Source organism: Asparagus officinalis, chromosome 8 (assembly GCF_001876935.1).
Source record: "Asparagus officinalis chromosome 8, Aspof.V1, whole genome shotgun sequence".
NCBI classification, from domain to species: Eukaryota; Viridiplantae; Streptophyta; class Magnoliopsida; order Asparagales; family Asparagaceae; genus Asparagus; species Asparagus officinalis.
Window position 1 is genome coordinate 103376607 of NC_033801.1, and position 22533 is coordinate 103399139.

Here is a 22533-nt window from a genome sequence, read left to right on the forward strand (position 1 = left end):
TTATGACTTAATAAAGTTTATTTGTTAACTGGAAAAAATCTGAATTAATCAACTGTTGTTGCACTTTTCCCAAAAAATATATTTTTTGAATTATGAATATAAACGATATTAGCATAAGAAGTAGAACTACATCCGTAACCTAAATACACATCTCATTTATTCTATTTATTAATGAATTATTTTAATTCTTTGTATTTTGATTCTAAGATTCATTCTTGCTTGTCCTGACCATTTACTATTTTTAGACTACTTTATTAAGACCTGAATTTTTAAATTTGAACTGCTTATGGTTCCCTCGATTTATCTCGGTTTTTCTTAATTTGCCATTCTTCTTTTTGAGAAGAGCTCTAACTTAAACAAGCATTTCCGGAAGCAGAAAATTCGTGAAATAGATTTTTAGCTTTATGAGTGTTGTAAAACTAATAAAGTAGACTAGAGAAATTAGACAAAAAGTAGAAAGAATTTTATTTCCTTAATTTCTCCTTGCAAAATAAGGTAGGAATACCTCTATTTATATATAAACTAAGATGGTGATACATGAATCATATTAATTACTCATAGAGAATATCAAGGGGTAATACATGTATCAATCTTTTTGGGAAGCTAAATGGACATCCACATCATTTAATTGTTTCATAACACTCCCTCTTGGATGTCCAACATTACACAAAATATGCCTCGTTAAAACCTTACTAGAAAAAACCTAGTGGGAAAAAATCATAGTGAAGGAAAAAGAGTACACTATTCTTGTGTATTAGTTTCTCCCCTTGATTCAAATATCATTTGAGATCTTTCAACCGACACATTCTAATATTTTTTACCAATTTCTCAAAAGTTGTAGTTGGCAATACCTTAGTGAATAAATCTGTCAGATTATCACTCGATCGGATTTGTTACACAACGATTTCACCATTCTTTTGCAAATCATATGTAAAGAATAATTTTGGTGAAATGTGTTTCGTTCTATCTTATTTAATATATCCTCCTTTTAATTGAGCTATACAAGCTACATTGTCTTCAAACAAAATAGTTGAAGGATTTTCATTTTCAGGAGACAATCCACTATTCTTCTGGATATAGTGAATCATTGATCTTAGCCAAATACATTCTCGACTGGCTTCATGAATTGCTATTATTTCAGCATGATTCGAAGAAGTGGCAGCAATTAATTGCTTCATAGATCGCCATGAAATAGTGGTATCACCATATGTAAATAGATAACCAGTTTAAGACCTTGCTTTATGCAGGTCAGATAAATACCCAGCATCAGCATATCCAAGCAATTCAGGTCGAGAATTATAAGAATAAAATAAGTCAAGATCAATTGTTCCTTGGAGATAGCGAAAAATATGCTTTATATCGTTCCAATGTCGTTTTGTAGGAGATGAACTAAATCTTGCTAATAAATTCACAGAAAATGATATATTTGATCTTGTACAATTAGCAAGATACATTAGTGCACCTATTGCACTGAGATATGGTACTTCAGGACCAAAAATCTCTTCATCTTCCTCTTTTGGTCTAAAAGGATCCTTAGCAGGATCAAGTGACCTGACGACCATTGGGGTACTTAATGAACGTGATTTATCCATGTAGAACCGCTTTAATACCTTCTGGGTATAAGTAGTTTGGTGAACAAAAATCTTATTTTTTAAATGCTCAATTTGTAAACCAACGCAAAATTTAGTTTTCCCAAAATCTTTGATCTCAAATTCTTTCTTCAAATATTCAATCGCCTTTTGGAGCTCTTCAGGTGTTCCAATCAGATTAAAGTCATTAACATATACATCAATGATCACAAAATTTAACACATTCCTTTTTATGAAAACATATGGACATATAGGGTCATTTGTATAACCTTCTTTGACTAAACATTCACTAAGGCGGTTATACCACATTCATCTAGATTGCTTGAGTCCATACAAAGATCTTTATAACTTAATGGAGTACATTTCTCTAGGATTTGATTTACATGCTTCAGGCATGCTAAATCCTTCAAGGATTTTTATATAGATATCATTATCTAATGTTCCATATAAATAAGCAGTGACTACGTCCATCAAACGCATATCAAGTCTCTCATGTACTACTAGACTCACAAGATATTTAAATATACTTACATCCATTACTGGAGAATGTCTCATCATAATCAAATCTCGGTCTTTGTGAAAATCCTTGGGCTACAAGTCTTGCTTTATATCTCACAATTTCATTTTTCTTATTTTTTTTCCTCACAAATACTTTTCGTTTAGCCAATGAATCTAATTCATATTGGATCGCATCTTTCCATTTTGACCAATCATTTCTTCGCCGATATTCATCAACCGATCTGGGTTCATGATCCTCGTCTTCTTCCATAATATCAAGTGCTACATTATATGCAAATGCATTATCGACAATTACTTCTCTTCGGTTCTAACTCTTTCTCATAATGACAAAATTTATGAATTTTCTATAGTTTCATTCTCTTCAGGAGTTGGCTCTTCAGGAGCGACCTCTTCGGGAGGTTGAATTTTGTCATTAGCGATATTTTAATCATTCAATCATCTTTTCTTTCGAGGATTCTTATCTTTGGAACCAAGAGGTCTACCACGCTTCAGGCATGCTTTAGATTCATTAGCACTTTTAATTTGTCCTTTGGGATATCAATTTTAATCGGAGCATTTTCTGCTGGAATATGTGATTTAGTAATTCTTCTAGAATCACTAAAAGCATCCGGTAATTGGTTTGTAATTTTTTGTAAATGTATAATCCTTTGAACTTCTAGTTTATATTCTTTTCTACAAGGATCAAGAAAGCCTAATGATATTTTCTAAGTAATTTCTTTTTTCGGTTGATCTTTACCTCCTCCTAATGTTGAGAAATGTGATTCATCAAAATGACAATTTGCAAATCTTGCAATAAATAAGTCACTTGTTAATGGCTCAACATATTTAATTATAAAAGGTGATTCATACATGACATATATCCCCAATCTTCTTTGAGAGCCCATTTTACTACGTTGAAGCGGTGCAATAGGAACATATACCGCACAACCAAAAATTCTTAAATAAAAAATATTGGGCTCGTGGCCAAGAACTAATTATAATGGAGAATAAGTATGATAACTTGTCAGCCTAATTCTTACAGGTATTGCTGTATGTAATATAACATGTCCCCAAGCAGATAGAGGAAGTTTAGACCTCATTAACAATGGTCTTGTAATTAGTTGAAGCCGTTTAATAAATGATTTGGTTAGACCATTTTGTGTATGAGCATGAGCTACAGGATGCTCAACACTTATTCTAATAGATATGCAATAGTCATCAAAAGCATGTGATAAATATTCACCAGCATTATCTCAATGAATTTTCTTAATAGGATAATCAGGAAATTATGCTTGTAATTTAATTATCTGAGCAAGAAATCTTGCAAACGTCAGGTTGCGACTAGATAATAAATATACATGTGACCATCTTGTTGATGCATCAATTAGCACCATAAAATTCTAAATGGCCCACATGGTGGATCTACAGACCCACATTTATCGCCATGAATTCGTTCTAGAAATGTAGGGGATTCAGTTCCCACTTTCGTTGTGATGGTCTAACAATTAACTTCCCTTGGGAGCGAGCAACACATGAGAATTCATTAGAATTTAGTATTTTTTAAATTTTTCAATGAATGGCCATGTGAATTTGCAATTATTCGCCTCATCATTATAGAATCAGGATGTCTAAGGTGATCATGTCAAATCATAAAATCATTGGGATTAGTAGACTTCTGGTCTTCAAGGTGATACATTCCAGATGTACTTATTTTTGTATAATATAAACCAGAAGATAGAGAAGGTAACTTTTCTAATATGTATTTCTTTTCAGAAATGGTATTTGTAATCAATAAGTATTCACCATTTGTCTCATTCATTGTCTCGATATGATATCCATTTCGGTGGATATCTTTAAAACTTAGCAAATTTCTTCGAGACTTTATCGAGAGTAGTGCATTATTTATGATAATTTTAGTTCCTTTGAGGAGAAATACAGTGACTCTTCCGGAGCCATCATTCAATTTAGCACTACCACTTATTGTGTTCACATTTGTTTCTTTCATTTTCAAATGAGAAAAATATTTCATGTTTTTAAGTATAGTGTATGTAGTAGCACTATCGATGAGACAAATATTATCATCACCATTGTATGATCCCAAATATTTGGCATCCATTTCTTATTCAGGAAGAAATGACAAAGAAAATTAAAAACAAAAGTAAATATCAATAAAGTCCATAAATTATAAAATTCATAAGGAAAATTACATAAAAGATGCAAAAATAACAAAATTCAAAATGTCGGGTATTTGTCATGAGATCATTTCATAACTTCAGGTTGCTCAAGTAAATCAGCTACATCGAGGTGTGTAATATCATCAAGATCATCATAAACATTGTTTTGACCAATGAAATTTGTCTCGGTATTTTTGCCTTTCCCTTTTAATGATGCCTGACAGAGGTCAATGTTTTGTCGTACGACAAGTACGTGACCAATGGCCTTCTATTCCACACCGGTAGCATATTTTCTCATAATGTTTCTTTTCTTCACTTTTTTTTATCATTATTGTCCCATTTTTGAGAGTTGTTTTGTCTTTTTGCCACGGTTATGATCGTTGTGATTATAAGGTACGTATCTGTCACGATCTCGTCCACGATAACGGCTACGTCCTCTGCCTCCTCCATGGTCATGTTCATGCCCACGACCATGATTTTGAGATTGCATTGCATTCGCTTTAGGGAATGGGCTAGCACCAGTAGGTTAGAATTCATGATTTTTCAATAATAATTCTTTATTTTGTTCAGCCAATATGAGGCATGAAATCAATTTGGAGTATTTCTTAAATCCTCTCTCTTGATATTGCTGTTGCAGGAGCATATTCGAGGCATGAAAGGTGGAGAATGTTTTTTTCTAACATATTGTCATCAGTGACATTTTCTCCACACAAATACAATTGAGAGGTAATTTTATACATTGCAGAATTATACTCACTGATTGATTTAAAATCTTATAGCCTTAGGTGAAGCTAGTCATACCGGGCTTTTGGGAGTACGACCAACTTCAGGTGGTCAAATCTCTTCTTCAAATTATTCCACACAGTAAGTGGATCTTTCACAGTTAGATATTTAGTTTTTAATTCTTCATCCAAATGATGGCGAAGGAAAATTATAGCTTTGGCATGGTCTTGATTTGATGTCTTATTTTTTTCACAATAGTATTTTCAAGACCTATTGCAGCAAGATGTATTTTAACATCTAACATTCAAGGTAAGTAGTTCTTTTCAGAAATATCAATAGGCATAAATTCTTGTTTTGTAAGGTTAGTCATAGTAAAAAATGAATTAAATTGGAAAGAGAAATTTTACCTCAAAGATTTACCTAAAATATGAACATGTGTCAAACGATGAATCTAATGGGCTTGAAATTGATTGTTTCAATGATAGAGTCTCGTGCTGATAACATGTTGTAAAACTAATAAAGTAGAGTAGAGAAAGTAGACAAGAAATAGAAAGAATTTTATTTCCTCAATTTCTCCTTGTAAAGTAATGTAGGAATACCTTTATTTATATATAAACTAAGATGATGATACATAAATCATATTAATTACTCATAGAGAATATCAAGGGGTAATACATGTATCAATCTCTTTGGGAAACTAAATGGACACCCACATCATTTAATGGTTTCATAAAAATGAGTTATTTGTTGGCAATTATATGTAAATATGTTCAAACTGTCAATAAAATTTTAACACAAAGCCATGCACGGTCCTGAAACTAGTTTAGTTGAAATTTCCCTAGTTTTTTTCACTTCTGATCACAATCGTCTCCCATCCTCATCCCTCTTATTTTCAATTTGTTCAACCTCAATATAAATTTTAGATTTGTTCAGCCTCACAAGAGCGCACAGGCAAATCGATTACGAAGATGAAGAAAGCATTCGAATTCGCTGCTTTAACATAGTTTTTAATTTAAATTTTTTTATCTCAGCAGAAAGACTAGTACTGTCTCATCTTCTTCCTTCCTTAGCCTCGTCCTTCAGAACATTTCCATAGTAATCATGAGGTCATATAAAAGCAAAATTTTGTAATTATTCCTAGCAACAAATCCAAACCTCTCATTGCAGACTTGGCCGGTGACATTGGTTCTAGGAAATCAAAGTTACAAAAGTGTGTTGCATTGTCCACTACTGAGGCAGAGTAGACCGCAGCTACTGAAGTGTAGGCGTTAAAAATTGCCTATAGGCTCCCACAAACAGCTCGAAGCTAAGAGAAGATAATGAACGTCACTATCTGAGTCATAGAAGCTTAATTGACGTCGACGAGCACATGAAGTAATGTCGGCGAACCGTCAGAAGCAACAGAATTACAGAATAACGAAGATACAAGCTGATCGGGAGCTATGTGTCGCTTTAAAAGATGAAGCGCCCCTCGTGTCCTATCTCAGCCTATGTGATTCAATTATGGGATCTTGTAGATATCCTCACCGGCTTTCCTCCGCACTTTGGATCATGTAATTCCGAGTTCGGATGACGAAGATATGACGGAAATAGACAGAACGCGTGAAACAATGCTCCAGGCCTCAGCGAGACAACCATAGGTGTCTCAGCCAAAGCTTAGCCGAGATACCAAGAGGTGTCTCGGCCAAGCCTTGGCCGAGACACCCACGGGTATCCGTAGCCCGAAAATAGTTTTTTGGCAGATTTAAGCTGTTTTTTACTGTTAACCACCTGGATTTGTTCTAACTGATAATATATCATCCAAGAATGTGGTTAAGTGGTTATAACTGAAGATAAGAGTGAATCGATCGTTCCTATCCAAAAACAGGGCTCCTAAAGCCTATAAATACAGCCCCAGTGCCTTTATTTTTTAGGATCTGGAATTCTTGAGCGTTGGCGAAGCCCTGCTAGATTGAAGACTGAAAGAGCACAAATTTCAGAAGAGAGGAGGAGATCGGATCGAGTTCGTCAGCATAAAGAAGAGGAGCTTATTAGATTTACACTTCTCGGTTCTTTGCCTTGAGATTGCCCCGTTGCGGTAATCTCGAGAAGAGTGATTATCTCACTATTGTCGAGATAATTACTTCGGTTTCTTGATTCCTTAGCGAATCAACGAAGCTCTGGATCTGATCAGATCATTTAGTAGTCCACGGATATCAACATCCTCGTTACAGGCCAAGATCTCACGTAAGCAACGGAGGATAAACATCCATTACATTTGTTTTGATGAGAATTGTATTTTTTTTTGTTTTCATTTTGTAAGAGTCTTATAAAAAGACTATCTATAAAAAACTATCTTTTTTGTTTTTATTGTAACGACTAAAGTTGTAATGAATATATTAATGAAGATATTAACTTTCTCCCCAAACAAGCTGGTGACCACAGTGGGAGCCAACAACCTTACTGCCAAGGATGTCGTGTCGCAGCCGATGATCAAGATCCCCATGGCTGAAAAGGTCGTATACGAGTTCGACCAATAAAAGTTCGAGGAGTACGTCTCCTCCTCCTCCTCCAGATCTGCCTCTCCTCGTAAGTGCAGGAAGGTCTTCTCCTCCCGAAAGATCCGCTAGTCTTCAGATCTGAAGACCCAAGAAGGCGATCTCCCCGCTACCGCTGCTACAGTTGCATCTCATAACGATCCGCCGACGTTCGATGAAGCTAAAGCCGTAGATCCGGACACCGCCTCCATTAAGGAGTTGACTGCTGAAAGCGCGTCTACTTTATCGAAGAGGGCTCGTTAGAGGTGCCGCCAACATTTCGCCTGCCAATTTAATGAAGCTTTGGAGCAAGTGAATGGGCTCTACTACCAAGCGGATCTGAAGTCCAAGAGACATCAAGTGGCTAAGCCACCGCCACAACAAGCATCGGGGTCCTCCTCCTAACCGTCAACTGACAAATGAGTTCGTGTCAAATGAACCCGTTCTACTCTCGAAGAGCGCATCCAGAAGCGTCGTGCACTTCTTGCGCATGCCCGGACCCTTGTGCGAAAAGCACAAGAGTTGCAAAAAGAAGAGATGGTCAAAGAGCCACCAAGACCTAAGCAGGTTTGGGTGCCGAAGGCCAGTGCCACTTCTAAGGCTGCATAAAGCACAAGGATTACAAAAAGAAGAGGTGTTCAAAAGGCTACCAAGATCTAAGCAGGTTTGGGTGCCAAAGGCCAAGTTAGCGCTTCTACCCGACAAGAGACACCAGTCATATCTCTCGCTCGATTCCAGATCCGAAGCTGGTTCCCAGCTTTCGTCAAGTTTAGATCTCACTCTTTCTAATCACGCGTCTCCGATGAAACTCCGTGATAGTATAGACATATCCAGAGGTAGAAAAGCAATAGCGGAACGCCTATGTCCTTTGCACGAGGATCAAGGCAAAGCTCCAGTCAAAGAACGCTTAGGCATGATGAATGAATCCCGAGTAACTCATCGAGCTGGGGATCGTACTCGCCCTTGTAACAAGTCTGAGCCTTCTCATAAAGGGAAAATTACAGTAACCGACCGCATTGGACTGCGAGTCAAAGTCCAAGAGCCCGTTGAAGTCTCGCGCTCATAAAGGCGTAACTCCAAACGTGTGACTCTCGAAGATGCTAACAAAGCATTGTATTCCCAGAAGGAAATGTATTTGTCTGATGATGATAACATTACACCTGAGAAATTATACCAGCACACGATAGGTTGCTCCGGCAATCATGTCGATGAGTTGTACTATCATGCTGGGGGTACGAACAAATCTCGAAAGAGAAGTACCCGGGAGACGGACTCTCACTATTCGTGTACCAAAATTATCAAGGTAGTATTATCAATGTGTAGCTGCCCCAAGACCTCTCTACAAAGGGTTTTGGTATTCCAAATGCTTTCCTATGAAGCATTGAATACTAAGCCAAGATGTTTTCACAAGAAACGACCAACCGTTCAAGATGATGAACTTTCAAAAGTCACAATTAACATAGTTGATAGAGGAAAGTCAACTCGACCTTCTAGTTCTGATCTGCTCATATCACATCGTCTAACCCGGTTGTGATCGGGAACCATTAGACCATTGAATTATCAGAGAATGCAGAGGAGATTATCCTCGGATGATGAAGTATCAGATGCCAACTCTGCAATCGCTTCTGACAATATGGTATCCAGCCCAGGACAATCCCGTGACGCACCTATTATTAACACTGAGCAAATGGCCAAAATCATCGAGGATGCTTTGTCTAAGCAAAAAGAGAACTTCAAGTTTGAATTGGAAATGGCCATGATACAGATGAAGGAAGAGCATGACCAATAGATTCGGGCTCTGTCCAATCAACTTGGTGAATCCAGCCAGCAAAATATTGCTAACCAAGCAGGTAGCGATTCAGATGTGGACGAACACCTCTATGAAGACAACCCTCCGGCTAACCAAAACGTTAGGGGTGGTCCCACCGAAGATGATAATGTCGTGGGTGGCTGCGTCGTTCCTCTTAGAAATCGTCCAAAGCATGATACAGATGAGGAAGAAAAGATAAAAGACCTTGAGAGCAAAATCAATACTCTGATGTCTGCTCGAGAGGTGAAGAAGACTGGTATTCTGTGTTCTTACCCAAAAGAGTGGGAGTCGATCCCGTATCCGGTGAAGTTCAACCTGATCAACTTCACGTCGTTCGATGGGAAGGGTTCACCCACTTAACATCTGATCTACTTGAATTCCTACTTGGGCATGATTTCTGGTAACAAAACATTGATGGTTCGGTCATTCGTGGGCACCCTTCGTAGGGCTACCTTCGATTGGTACCACCGTCTTAAGCCTAGAAGCATCAACAGCTGGAATGACATGGAAAGCTCATTCCTCGACAATTTCTTTGATGATGACACCAAGATATCAATCAGAATGCTCTTCGAGGAGAAACAGGAAGACGAAGAGACGGTTGATGACTTCATCAAGCGCTTCCGAAATAAAGCGATAAGTTGTTGAGATCCAGTCACAGAGGACTTTATCCTTCAAACTTGTTATAACAACCTATCCATTGATATTTTAGAAGTTATGGAAGTATCACCGTCCAACACATGGAAAGAGTTGAAGGTACGCGGAGAGCAGGCCGAACGCTTCCTCAGAAGGAAGAAAGCCGAAAAAAATCCAACCGACGGCTAACCCTCCGAACTCAAGCTTCGTCTCCCATAGTAAGGGGAAGGCACCTGCAGCAATTGTTGATGTTAATCAGACGTCACAATAACAACCCCGAAGATAGCAAAAGACTTCGGATCCGAGACTCTTAAAAGAGTACTCCTTCAATGATGAAGATGTTCCAGCTATTTTTAAATCCCTCCTTAAGAGTAACAAGATCAGGCTACCACCTATTACAAATCAGGAGGAAGCTAACAATACTGTGGATCTAATGTACTATGTGTACCACAGAAGGATCCTTCATCCTACCAATGCTTGCTTCGCTCTCAAGAATAGCATCCAAACATTAGTTGAAGCCGGCGTCATAACGCTGGGATAAGCCGAATGAGAATGACAGCACTTCGAAGAGTATACAAGTATAAACTGCTTCTCAATCCTCCAACAAGAAGTTTCTGAAGAGTGCCATGCCTGGTATTTTTAAGGATATCCCGGTCATCCAACTAAGTACAATGTTAAACCCGGTTTCGCAAAAAAAGATGGGGGTGGATAATTCATATAATGAGAAGTTCCCGGAAGAATGTTACATGTAATATTCTTAGGGATAACCCGGTCACTACAAGAAGGTGATGAATAATGTTACATGTAATATTCTTAGGGATAACCCGGTCACTACAAGAAGGTGATGAATAAGAAACTCCCACTCAAACTCCCTTAGGGATAACCCGGTCACTACAAGAAGGTGATGAATAAGAAACTCCCACTCAAACTCTCGCTACGTCGATGCACTCAACACTCCCATTGTTAGAGTCCGAACATGGTACTCGGAATTTTAATCTCCTGATCATTAACAATTGTCAAACCCCTTCGTGTTAAGTATTTGTCACTTAACACCAGGGACTCCCTTCGAGTGTTTTGTACGAATCAACACTCCCATTATAATTTATACTCCCACTCTCACTGTTTATTTGGTCAAACCTTCCTATAGTTAGGACCACAACCACAGCCAAAATCCCCTCTTGATTCCTTCAATGAACGAGAGGTCCACAAATTGAGTGACCAAACCTATAAAAGTTAGGGTTATCTCAAACTCCTCTTGGTCAAACCTTCCTATAGTTAAGGCCAAAAACAAAATTCACTCTCGATAAATGAGAAACCCACATTTATTTTGGTAATCAAACCTTCCGACAGTTAGAATTATCCGAATCTTTTCGATTCTCGGAGTGGAGATCCTACTCTTAGTTTTACCTTCCCGGATTCTTGAAGTGGAGATCCCACTCTGAGTTTCTTTTGGCAACTAGAAATAGAATATAAAATTCTTTTTTTTAGCTTTGAGAGATAGAATATAAAATTCTTCCTCTCCCGCATTAGGTTCGTCTTTGTCCCAAGAGAAGACATAATCTTTCAACATTACAACGCCATAATTCGTGCCTTACACGTACGGGGAATTTTATCCCGAATCCTAAGTAGGGATAAGTCAGCGCCTAACACGCGTTGCCGATTTAGTGTTTCACCGATTGAAAAAGATACTAACACGCCCCGCTTCCCAAAATACCCGGGAATCGGAACGTGAACAAGCCCGCGACGTATTAGATCAAGGAGAATAAATAAAAACATTTCTCCTCAACCTAATACGCTAAGCGTCTGGAAATAAATACAATGCGAAGTCACAGGTCCCCGATCATAATCAACAAGAATATAATAGACAAACTCAGAATAAAATAATACATATCACAAATAAATATCATCCAAGACATAATATATAGGTCAAACATGCCCTTATACAAATTGAACAAAAGAATACTGAAGAAAATGTAAACTACATCGTTCAACGGTAATAGAAAGGAAAATACTACAAGAACAACTAAGATCATCAACTAAGAAGAGATAACTGCTTCGGCCTATTCTTCAACTCTATCTGCAAGGCACTCCTGCTGAGAATCCTTGGGCTCCTGACGATCTCCAAGCTGGACCTGTTCTTCCTCTAAGTCTGACGTACACCAGAGAAAACAGGTGTACGTCAGCGTGCATGGCGCACGGCAAGACCCCACAAAACAAATAGAGCGAACGAAAACCAAAGCGAGAAACGATACGATAACAGAAATAGACCCCACAAAACAAATAGAGCGAACGAAAACCAAAGCGAGAAACGATACGATAACAGAAATGACAAGGAAACGTGTAACTGGAAATCCAACAAAATCAATATATAAATTCACTACTAAAACACGATAGACATAAAGCATCCAAAATCGATCAGGTGACGATATCATGCCGCTAGCGAATAGACTAATCATCCAAGTAACAGGGACATACACTAGATGGAATTAATACTTAAAAATCTACAACAAGAGACGTAGTACGTCGAGCGAAATAATCCAAACAAGGAAACCCTCATGTATATACCATATGTCTCGAATTGTAGAAAATTAAATATTAATCCCGATCTATGTATGAAAAGAAATATAATTGGTCCGTATCTCACAAGAAATCATATCTAGCCAAGAAACAAGGTCATGTAACTAGCCATTCTATAACAGGTCACTGGTCACATCTCACACAGAGTCAACGCTCATATCATCGGATAACTGACTGTTCACAAATCTCCTACGTGCATCCAATACCGCTACACGAATCGGTCAAAGGACTACACGCAATCCGATTCCGGCCTGGTCCGAACTCAAGCAGGACTCGGGTGACTACACGATTTTCACTGACTAAAGTGACTACACGAATTCACTTTAGCCCAACAAACCAACCCCAGTGACTACACGAATTTACTAGCGCGAGCCTGGAAGATACATCAACAGCCATATCCGATCACATGAACATGGACTTCCCCATCCCAACTCTTCTCGTTTTGCTAAGTCAACAACACACAAGTCTCTAGGTCTTATTCATGTCACACATGTCACTATAGTCATAAACTCCTAACGATTCTCAATCACAACAAGGAACAATCAATGCAACTAATCATGTACAATAATATCATAGCAAATCAGATAATCAAAATTAAGATTTTGAATCATAAAATTGTTCTAAAATAATCTTTTGAAATAATAATTCATTTACTTCAAAATAATTCTTTTTTCTAAAATAAATTCTTTTCTCATTTTAATAATTCTAAAAAATAATCTTTTAAATAATAAAATTCATAAATTCAAAAACAAGATAAATTATCATTAATTCAAAATATAATAAATAATTTATTTTTAAAAATATTCATCATTCTAAAATAATTTCTTCCACAAGATAATTTCTAAAAATTATTATAATTATTCTAAAATGATTCTTTTTCCAAGATAATTCCTTTTAAATTATTATAATTTCCCTTAAATAATTTCTTTCTCAAATAAATTCTTTTTAATTAATATAATTATCCAAAAATAATTCTGCTGTCAAAATAAATTCTTTTAATTCATTATAATTATTCTAAAAATGCTATTTATCATATTATTATGATTTATCTAATATTATTCATCAAACAATCCCACACAAATAATTATTAACAGATATAAAATTATAGATAATTCATAATAAATACAAAACTTAAATCTGAGCAAGTTGGATCTTGCCTACGAGGCCGAGGGGCGTGATGACGAGGTGACGATGCCGCTGTGGATGCTGCGCTACGAATGGATCTGAACAACGCGCGAAGCTGCTGTCAGTGCGGAGGATCGCCGCGCAAAATGTCCGACGCGCTAGGCGAGGGCAGCGCGCCGGGGCGGGGCGGGGGCGCGCGGGGGGCTTAGGGCAGCGGCACCAGCGCAGGGGAAGGGGTGGTCCGCTGTTGGGTTCTGGGCCGCGGCTTTGGGCAGCGACGTTCGTCGCAAGCGGGATCTGGAGGTGTTGGCAGAGGGTGACGGCGTCGACAACAGTTGTTCTGCTCGGAGGCAAACTCCGGCGACGCGGCGGGCGGCTGCCCAAGGGATGCGCGGCATCCACGCGAGCGAAGGAGCACGCGTGGCAGGTCTGGAGCCGGCACTGGTCGGAGCGTGGGAGCTCGGGCTGGACGGCAAGGGGTGGCTCGGCTCTGAGCGTCAGGGGACGATCTCGCGCGGTCGGCCGGAGGAGCTCGAGAGAGGAGATGGCGCCGGCCGCGCGAACTCAAGTCGGGAGCAGCCGGCGAGTAGCGGCTGCGGAGCTCCGGCGCGGAGAGCTGGCGCGGGGTTAGAGCGGGGAGCTCGACGGGCGGAAGGGACATCCGCGCCGCGGAGGCCGAGCTGGGCACCCGCGACAAGGGGCGGCTTGGCCCGGAGATGGTGATAGGAGCGGGGTCACTGGCGGCCTCGCTTATTGGCGGCAGCGGGCTGACTAAGGTCCTGACTGCTTTCGGAGCTTTGCGGCGGCGAGCTGGAAGCGACGCGGTCTCAGGCCGCGGTCAATGGCGGCGAGCACGGTGTCGGCGTCAGGTGATGATGGAGGCGGACGGTGCGTTGAGGAGTAGTGAGTATAGCAGAGAGAGAGAGGCTGAGACTACCGCTCTGAGAGAGAGGAGAGATAGCAGAGAAACATGAGCTGATTGAGAGTGAGAGAGAGAGTGACGTGGGGGGATTTTTGAGGAGGAGTTGGGGGAAACACGAGGTGATGGGAGTGCGAGATTTAGGGAGTGAATTGGGGTAGGGAGAGACAGAGCGAGAGAGATGAAGAGAGGGAGATACAGAGTGAAATACTGGTGAGAGGAAAAACACAGGGAAAAATACCCCTTTAAAAAAATAAAAATTAAAATTAAAATACCAGAAAATTTATTCAAATAGATATTAAAATTTATGGTCAAAATAATAATAACAATAATAATAATGAATAATTAACTATTAATTTAAAAATTTTACCGAAACAATTAAATTTAAAATTAGCAAAACTATTAAAATAATATAATATCGTATTTTTAAATCGTAGAAAATTCTAGAGAAATTAGGGAAAATTACAAATACTCTTTTAGAAAATAATATTTAATATTTAAATACCAAAAAATTATTTAAACACGTATTAGAAATTTACGGTCATTACATATACCAGAATCCAAGTCTGGGGAAGTTTATCCCGAAGCCTAAATAGGGATAAGTCAGCGCCTAACATGCGTTATCAGTTAGTCTTTGACCATAAATAGGACAAAAGTCCACATATTTAATATTGTGGTAGGTTGTTATTAATAACACCATAATTCGTGCCTTACACGTATGGGGAATTTTATCCCGAATTCTAAATAGGAATAAGTCAGCGCCTAACACGCATTGCCGGTTTAGTCTTTCACCGATTGAAAAAGATGCCAGAATCCAAGTCTGAGGAAGTTTACCCCGTAGCCTAAGTAGGGATAAATCAACGTCTAACACGCATTGCCGGTTAGTCTTTGACCATAAAAAGACAAAATCCCACATATTCAACGTTGTGGCAGGTTATTATTAATAACACCATAATCCGTGCCTTACACATATGGAGAATTTTATCCCAAAGCCTAAGTAGGGATAAGTCAGCGCCTAACACGCGTTACCGGGTAGTCTATTCCCATAAGAAAGACGAAGTCTACGTATTCAATAGCATAGTATTAAAAGAGTTAACTCTTTTAGCACAACGTTACATACAGAACGGACTTAAACAATCTGCATGCTAGCCCGACTCAAACGGTAGTCGGTAAAGGCTCATCAAACCCGGCATGCTAGCCCGACTCAAACGGTAGTCGGTAAAGGCTCATCAAACCCGTTGATAGCTGAGGGTTTGCCAAAAATCCTATGACTCAAACGGTAGTCGGTAAAGGCTCATCAAACCCGTTGATAGCTGAGGGTTTGCCAAAAATCCTATAAATGCAAGAGTCATTAACATATTAGCTTCATTAGTTAGTCTCATGACTTGAGCATCCAACAACCTCAGGATATGATCCATACATGCAGATGAATTAGCTTTAATAGTTGGTCCTACAGCCTCGACATTTGGGACCGTCACGCTCCAACGCCTTAAGAGCTTAAACTGTGTAGACTCCAGTAAACGTACGAGTATAAACTGTGTTAATACCGATCAACGCATTACGATGAAAGTCAACACCGATCGATACAAAACCCTAAGGTCAACGATGTTCAACGTGTAGCCCTAGGTCAACGCCAGTTAACACGATGCGATGAAAGTCAACGCCAATCGATGTGAAACCCTAAGGTCAACGCCCATCAACACATAGCTTTGAGTCAACGCTGATCGATGCATTATGACAGAGATAATAAGTTCAAAGTCAACTCAATGACACGAGCTAAAACTAACTCATCAAGTTTGATTTGAAACTTCGTTGACGGTCAGACAATAAACGTAGCGCTGGAAGAACTTTAGCTATTCATCGAAATAGACTGAAAATCAAAGAAGTCAAGAATCAAAACCAACTACAGGTCCTTTCACACTGACTAAAGGTTAGACCGATCACATCCAAAGTATTTCAAGCTCTTCTATAAAAGAAACAAGACTGAAATACTTTGGAGGGGGTATCTGTAGACGTCAAAAATTACCTATAGGTTCCCACAAACAGCTCAAAGCTGAGAGAAGATGATGAACATCACTATCCGAGTCACAGAAGCTTAATTGATGTTGACGAGCACATAAAGTAAAGTCGGCGAACCGTCGGAAGCAACGGAATTACAGAATAACGAAGATACGAGCTGATCATAAGCTATGCGTCACTTTAAAAGATGAAGCGCCCATCGTGTCCCATCTCACCCCTATGCGATTCAACCATGGGAGCTTGTAGATATCCTCGCCTGCTTTCCTCCTCACTTTGGATCATGTAATTCCGGGTTCGGATGATGAAGATGCGGCAGAAATGGACAAAATGCGCGGAACAATGCTCCAGGCCTCAGCGAGACACCCGTAGGTGTCTCGACCAAAGTTTAGCCGAGACACCCATAGGTGTCTCGGCCAAAGCTTGACCGAGACACCAAGAGGTGTCTCGGCCAACGCTTGGCCGGCCAAGGCTTGGTCGAGACACCCACGGGTGTCCGCAGCCCCAAAAATAGTTTTTGGCAGATTTAACCTGTTTTTCGATCGTTAACCGCCTGGATTTATTCTAACTAATAAAATATCATCTAAGAACATGGTTAAGTAGTTATAACTGAAGATAAGAGTGAATCGGTCATTTCTATCTAAAAACAAGGCTCCTGAAACTATAAATACAGCCCTAGGGTCTTTATTTTTGGGGATCTGGAATTCTCGAGCGTTGGCGAAGTCTTGCTAGATTAAAGACTGAAGGAGCATGAATTTCAGAAGAGAGGACGAGATCGGATCGAGTTCATCAGTATAAAGAAGTGGAGCTCACAAATCTACACTTCCCGGTTCTTTTCCTTGAGATTGCCTCGTTGCGGTAATCTTAAGAAGAGTGATTATCTCGCTGTTGCCAAGATAATTGCTTCGATTTCTTGATTTCTTAGCGAATCAATAAAGTTCCATATCTGATCTGATCGTTTAGTAGTCCACGGATATCAACATCCCTGTCACAGGCCAAAATCCCACGCAAGCAGCGGAGGATAAACGTCTGTTGCATTTGTTTTGACGAGAGTTGTAATTTTTCATTTTCATTGTGTAAGAGTCTTATAAAAAGACTATCTTTTTTTTGTTTTCATTATAATGACTGAAGTTACTTCGTTGACGGTCAGACAATAAACGTAGCGCTGGAAGAACTTTAGCTATTCATCGAAATAGACTGAAAATCAAAGAAGTCAAGAATCAAAACCAACTACAGGTCCTTTCACACTGACTAAAGGTTAGACCGATCACATCCAAAGTATTTCAAGCTCTTCTATAAAAGAAACAAGACTGAAATACTTTGGAGGGGGTATCTGTAGACGTCAAAAATTACCTATAGGTTCCCACAAACAGCTCAAAGCTGAGAGAAGATGATGAACATCACTATCCGAGTCACAGAAGCTTAATTGATGTTGACGAGCACATAAAGTAAAGTCGGCGAACCGTCGGAAGCAACGGAATTACAGAATAACGAAGATACGAGCTGATCATAAGCTATGCGTCACTTTAAAAGATGAAGCGCCCATCGTGTCCCATCTCACCCCTATGCGATTCAACCATGGGAGCTTGTAGATATCCTCGCCTGCTTTCCTCCTCACTTTGGATCATGTAATTCCGGGTTCGGATGATGAAGATGCGGCAGAAATGGACAAAATGCGCGGAACAATGCTCCAGGCCTCAGCGAGACACCCGTAGGTGTCTCGACCAAAGTTTAGCCGAGACACCCATAGGTGTCTCGGCCAAAGCTTGACCGAGACACCAAGAGGTGTCTCGGCCAACGCTTGGCCGGCCAAGGCTTGGTCGAGACACCCACGGGTGTCCGCAGCCCCAAAAATAGTTTTTGGCAGATTTAACCTGTTTTTCGATCGTTAACCGCCTGGATTTATTCTAACTAATAAAATATCATCTAAGAACATGGTTAAGTAGTTATAACTGAAGATAAGAGTGAATCGGTCATTTCTATCTAAAAACAAGGCTCCTGAAACTATAAATACAGCCCTAGGGTCTTTATTTTTGGGGATCTGGAATTCTCGAGCGTTGGCGAAGTCTTGCTAGATTAAAGACTGAAGGAGCATGAATTTCAGAAGAGAGGACGAGATCGGATCGAGTTCATCAGTATAAAGAAGTGGAGCTCACAAATCTACACTTCCCGGTTCTTTTCCTTGAGATTGCCTCGTTGCGGTAATCTTAAGAAGAGTGATTATCTCGCTGTTGCCAAGATAATTGCTTCGATTTCTTGATTTCTTAGCGAATCAATAAAGTTCCATATCTGATCTGATCGTTTAGTAGTCCACGGATATCAACATCCCTGTCACAGGCCAAAATCCCACGCAAGCAGCGGAGGATAAACGTCTGTTGCATTTGTTTTGACGAGAGTTGTAATTTTTCATTTTCATTGTGTAAGAGTCTTATAAAAAGACTATCTTTTTTTTGTTTTCATTATAATGACTGAAGTTGTAATGAATACATCAATGAAGACATTAACTTTCTCCCCAAACATGAAGCTTGCAAGGAGATGTTGTGGATGAAGAATTTGTTGCTTGAGCTGGGAGTAGACCAAGACATGTATGTCTTAAAGTGTGACAAGCAAAGTACAATTTACTTAGTAAAGAATTTAGTTTTTCATTCCCGCACAAAGCACATTGATACACTGTATCACTGGATCCGAGGAGCTCTCAAAGAAAAGCGCATACATCTTGACAAGGTTCACACGGATGAAAACTGGTCAGACATGATGACCAAGATAATACCATCCAATAAGTTTGAAGATTGTTGTCAAGGTGCTGGTTTGTTACTACCTCCCAATTAAGTCGGGAGGGGAAGATTTGTTAGGATCCCTCCTTGATTAGGAAAACTTTCTGGAGAACTCTAGATAAGTGTAGAATTTTCTAGAAGCGTGTGGAATCCTCTAGAATATTCTAAAGATGTGTGGAGCCTTCTGGAACATTCTGGAAGAGTATGGAATAGAATGGAGGAGTGTAGAGATTCCTTAGAAATCTGTAGAAAGTAAAGATATATGTGGAGAATTCTAGAGAGCTAATCTCTATCCTTGGATCAAATTAATGCCCACCACTCATTATGAAGGTGGAGTAGTATAAATAGGGGTGGAAGCCTTCATTCATATCCATCCAAAACAAGAAAACAATCCACTTCCTAGAGTTAGAGAAAACCTCTAATATAGAGAGTTACTCTTTGAGAGATAAGTGAGATAACTTGAGAGTCCTAATCCTCAAGCTCGAGTGAGCCATCAAAGTGAGACAGTTTTGTAAAATATAAATTCTTGTAATCCTATTATTCTTTTGTGTAGTGGAAGAACCTCCATATTGGAAGACTATAAACTCTTGTGCTCCCATTACTATCTTAATTTATAAGTGTCTATCTTAACTTCACGAGACTGGAAAGACAGAGTTTTTCCAACAATCAACAAGCACACAAGGACAATTGAAATCATTATCTCACGTTAACTTCCTTTAAAATCATTTTTTATGATTTGGTTGGCTAAAAATCCAAGGAAATCAATTATAAGAAATGTATTTCTTATAATTGTTGTATTTCTTTTGTTCACATATTGAAACGAAGTGAAGATTATGTGACACATTTTTTATTTTTTTATTGGCTGATTCGACTCATACTTAAAGAAACTCATTTCCTAGATTTTTGTAAGGAAAAGAATAAAAACTCATTCTTAAATGTTTTCATCCTCAATTTCATTTTCCTTTTTTCAAGGAAATCAACCAAACAGCCACTAAATCCTCAAACCTCCTAAGAAAACTTTTAATAAGTAATCAAACTTGTTTTAAAAGAGAACTTACAAGTCCTATGTCCCCTTTTCCACATTCATTTACTAAATCTAAGAATCAATTTCCTAGTCTCAATTTTTTAACCCATTAGAACGAACAATAATAAACATGAAAGCAGATTGATGAGATGAAAGAAATAAACAATTTCGATAGGAGGAACGAAAGGGAAAAATATACGTGCAAATGATGAGAGAGAAACTAGATGGTGGAGTTGCTAACCGTCAAGATTAATAAGAATCTAAGATGTAGATGGAGATGAAGAAAATGGTGAACAATAAAAACTTCAATTCTTACCCCTCAAAATTAATTAAAGTACAAATATGACAGGGGAACTCCCACGACCGACTCAATTCTCACGAGGAGAGAGATAGCGAGCCATATTCACGGGATTTTTTTAAGATACTAATACAGCGTTGCACGTAAAATTGTATTTGTTTCTTGTTCTAAATTTTTTAATTATATAAGAACTTATCTAACAAAAGGGATAGTTATAGTTGTTATCATTGTCATGTATAAATATATATTAGAATGTTCACTCATAAAGATAACTACAAATGAACCACAAATATAAAAGGCTTAATTGAATTTAAATATTTTGATAGGTTTTATAGTAAATTTAACAAATTGTAAGAGTTAAAGTATTTTAAAATTAGCATTGCATGAGAGTTTTCGATGGAGAATTATCATGTTTGCATGACTGAGGGTACTTGATGAGAGCCCCAAATTACTTCACAACACCAACGAATCAAGTAGTGTTAAGCCTCTACATAATCACCGACAAATCAAACAAAATAAGTAGCCCAAGAACTCCAATATCCTATTTAGACTTTAGTTTCTTTAGCATGTAACTTCTTGTAACTATGCACCACTCAAATACTATTACTCCTAAGCATAGATGGCTCTCGAATCAGTACTAAAAGTACAATTCATAGAAACTTTAGGGTATTTAAGTGAATCTAAATACAACTGAGGGGCTATATGTGCAAAGTATGTGAAACCAAACACGAATTTAGATTCTTAAGTTGAGTTGTAGTTGCACCCCTACAAATTTATAAATTGCATATAAGCCCTAGTAACATTTATAAGCTTCCACCTTCTGTAGGAACTTTGATTCATGATTAATTCATAGAGATTAAAAAACAAGAGCAGAAGCAATACCTGAATCCATGATTGATTTGAGCACGGATCTGAATTAGGGTTGATCTTCTAATCTGAAAGGTTTCTCTTTAAGAATTCTCTTAAGATGGAGATTAGAGATTAGAGAACGTCTCCTTTAGATTAGGGACCATAACCCCTTTATATAGATTTATAATTTTCTAATTTAGCCCCTCATAAAATTAGAATTATATTCTGGTATCCGCACAATTAGCCCATGACACATTTAAATGCCCATTAACACAAATTTATTGATCACTTTAAACGGGTTAACCTTAAGGATAACATTATACACTAATGTAACCTATATGCCCATAATTAGATTTAATCCAACAATCTCCCACTTGGGCACTATATGTTTCATAAAAATGTATATTACCTTATGAGCTCAGAAATTGCTATCACAAATAAGAGTATTTCCAAACAATCTCGTCCATTAACTATATCAATATAGGATCAAAGCGGCCTTCGTCACATTTATCATGATTAAACCCATCAATGGTCACATATACTGATATAATCAAATGACATAGATCAATCATGGATGTGCAGCATGAAAATTACATACAATGTGATCAGTACATGTCTATTTTTAACTGGTCCTATTTTAGTGAGGTCAAAACCAAACATAATGTAACAGAGTGTTTTAACTGAATACTTTATTCTGATCAGACAATACAACCAAACACAAAGCACCAAAAAAATTACAAACTCCCACTAAACATGATATCCTCGAATAACACCACACCCATATGAGCAGTGTGCTCATAAAAGACCTTGGGTGGCAATCCCTTTGTAAGAGGATCTGCTATCATGGAGTTTGTCCCAATGTGCTCTATGGATATCTGTCCACTCTGTACCCTTTCTTCCACAACCAGGAACTTAATGTTAATATATTTTGACTTAGTTGAGCTCCTATTGTTATTAGAATACATAACTACAGATTTATTATCACAAACTAACTTTAGTGGTCTTTCA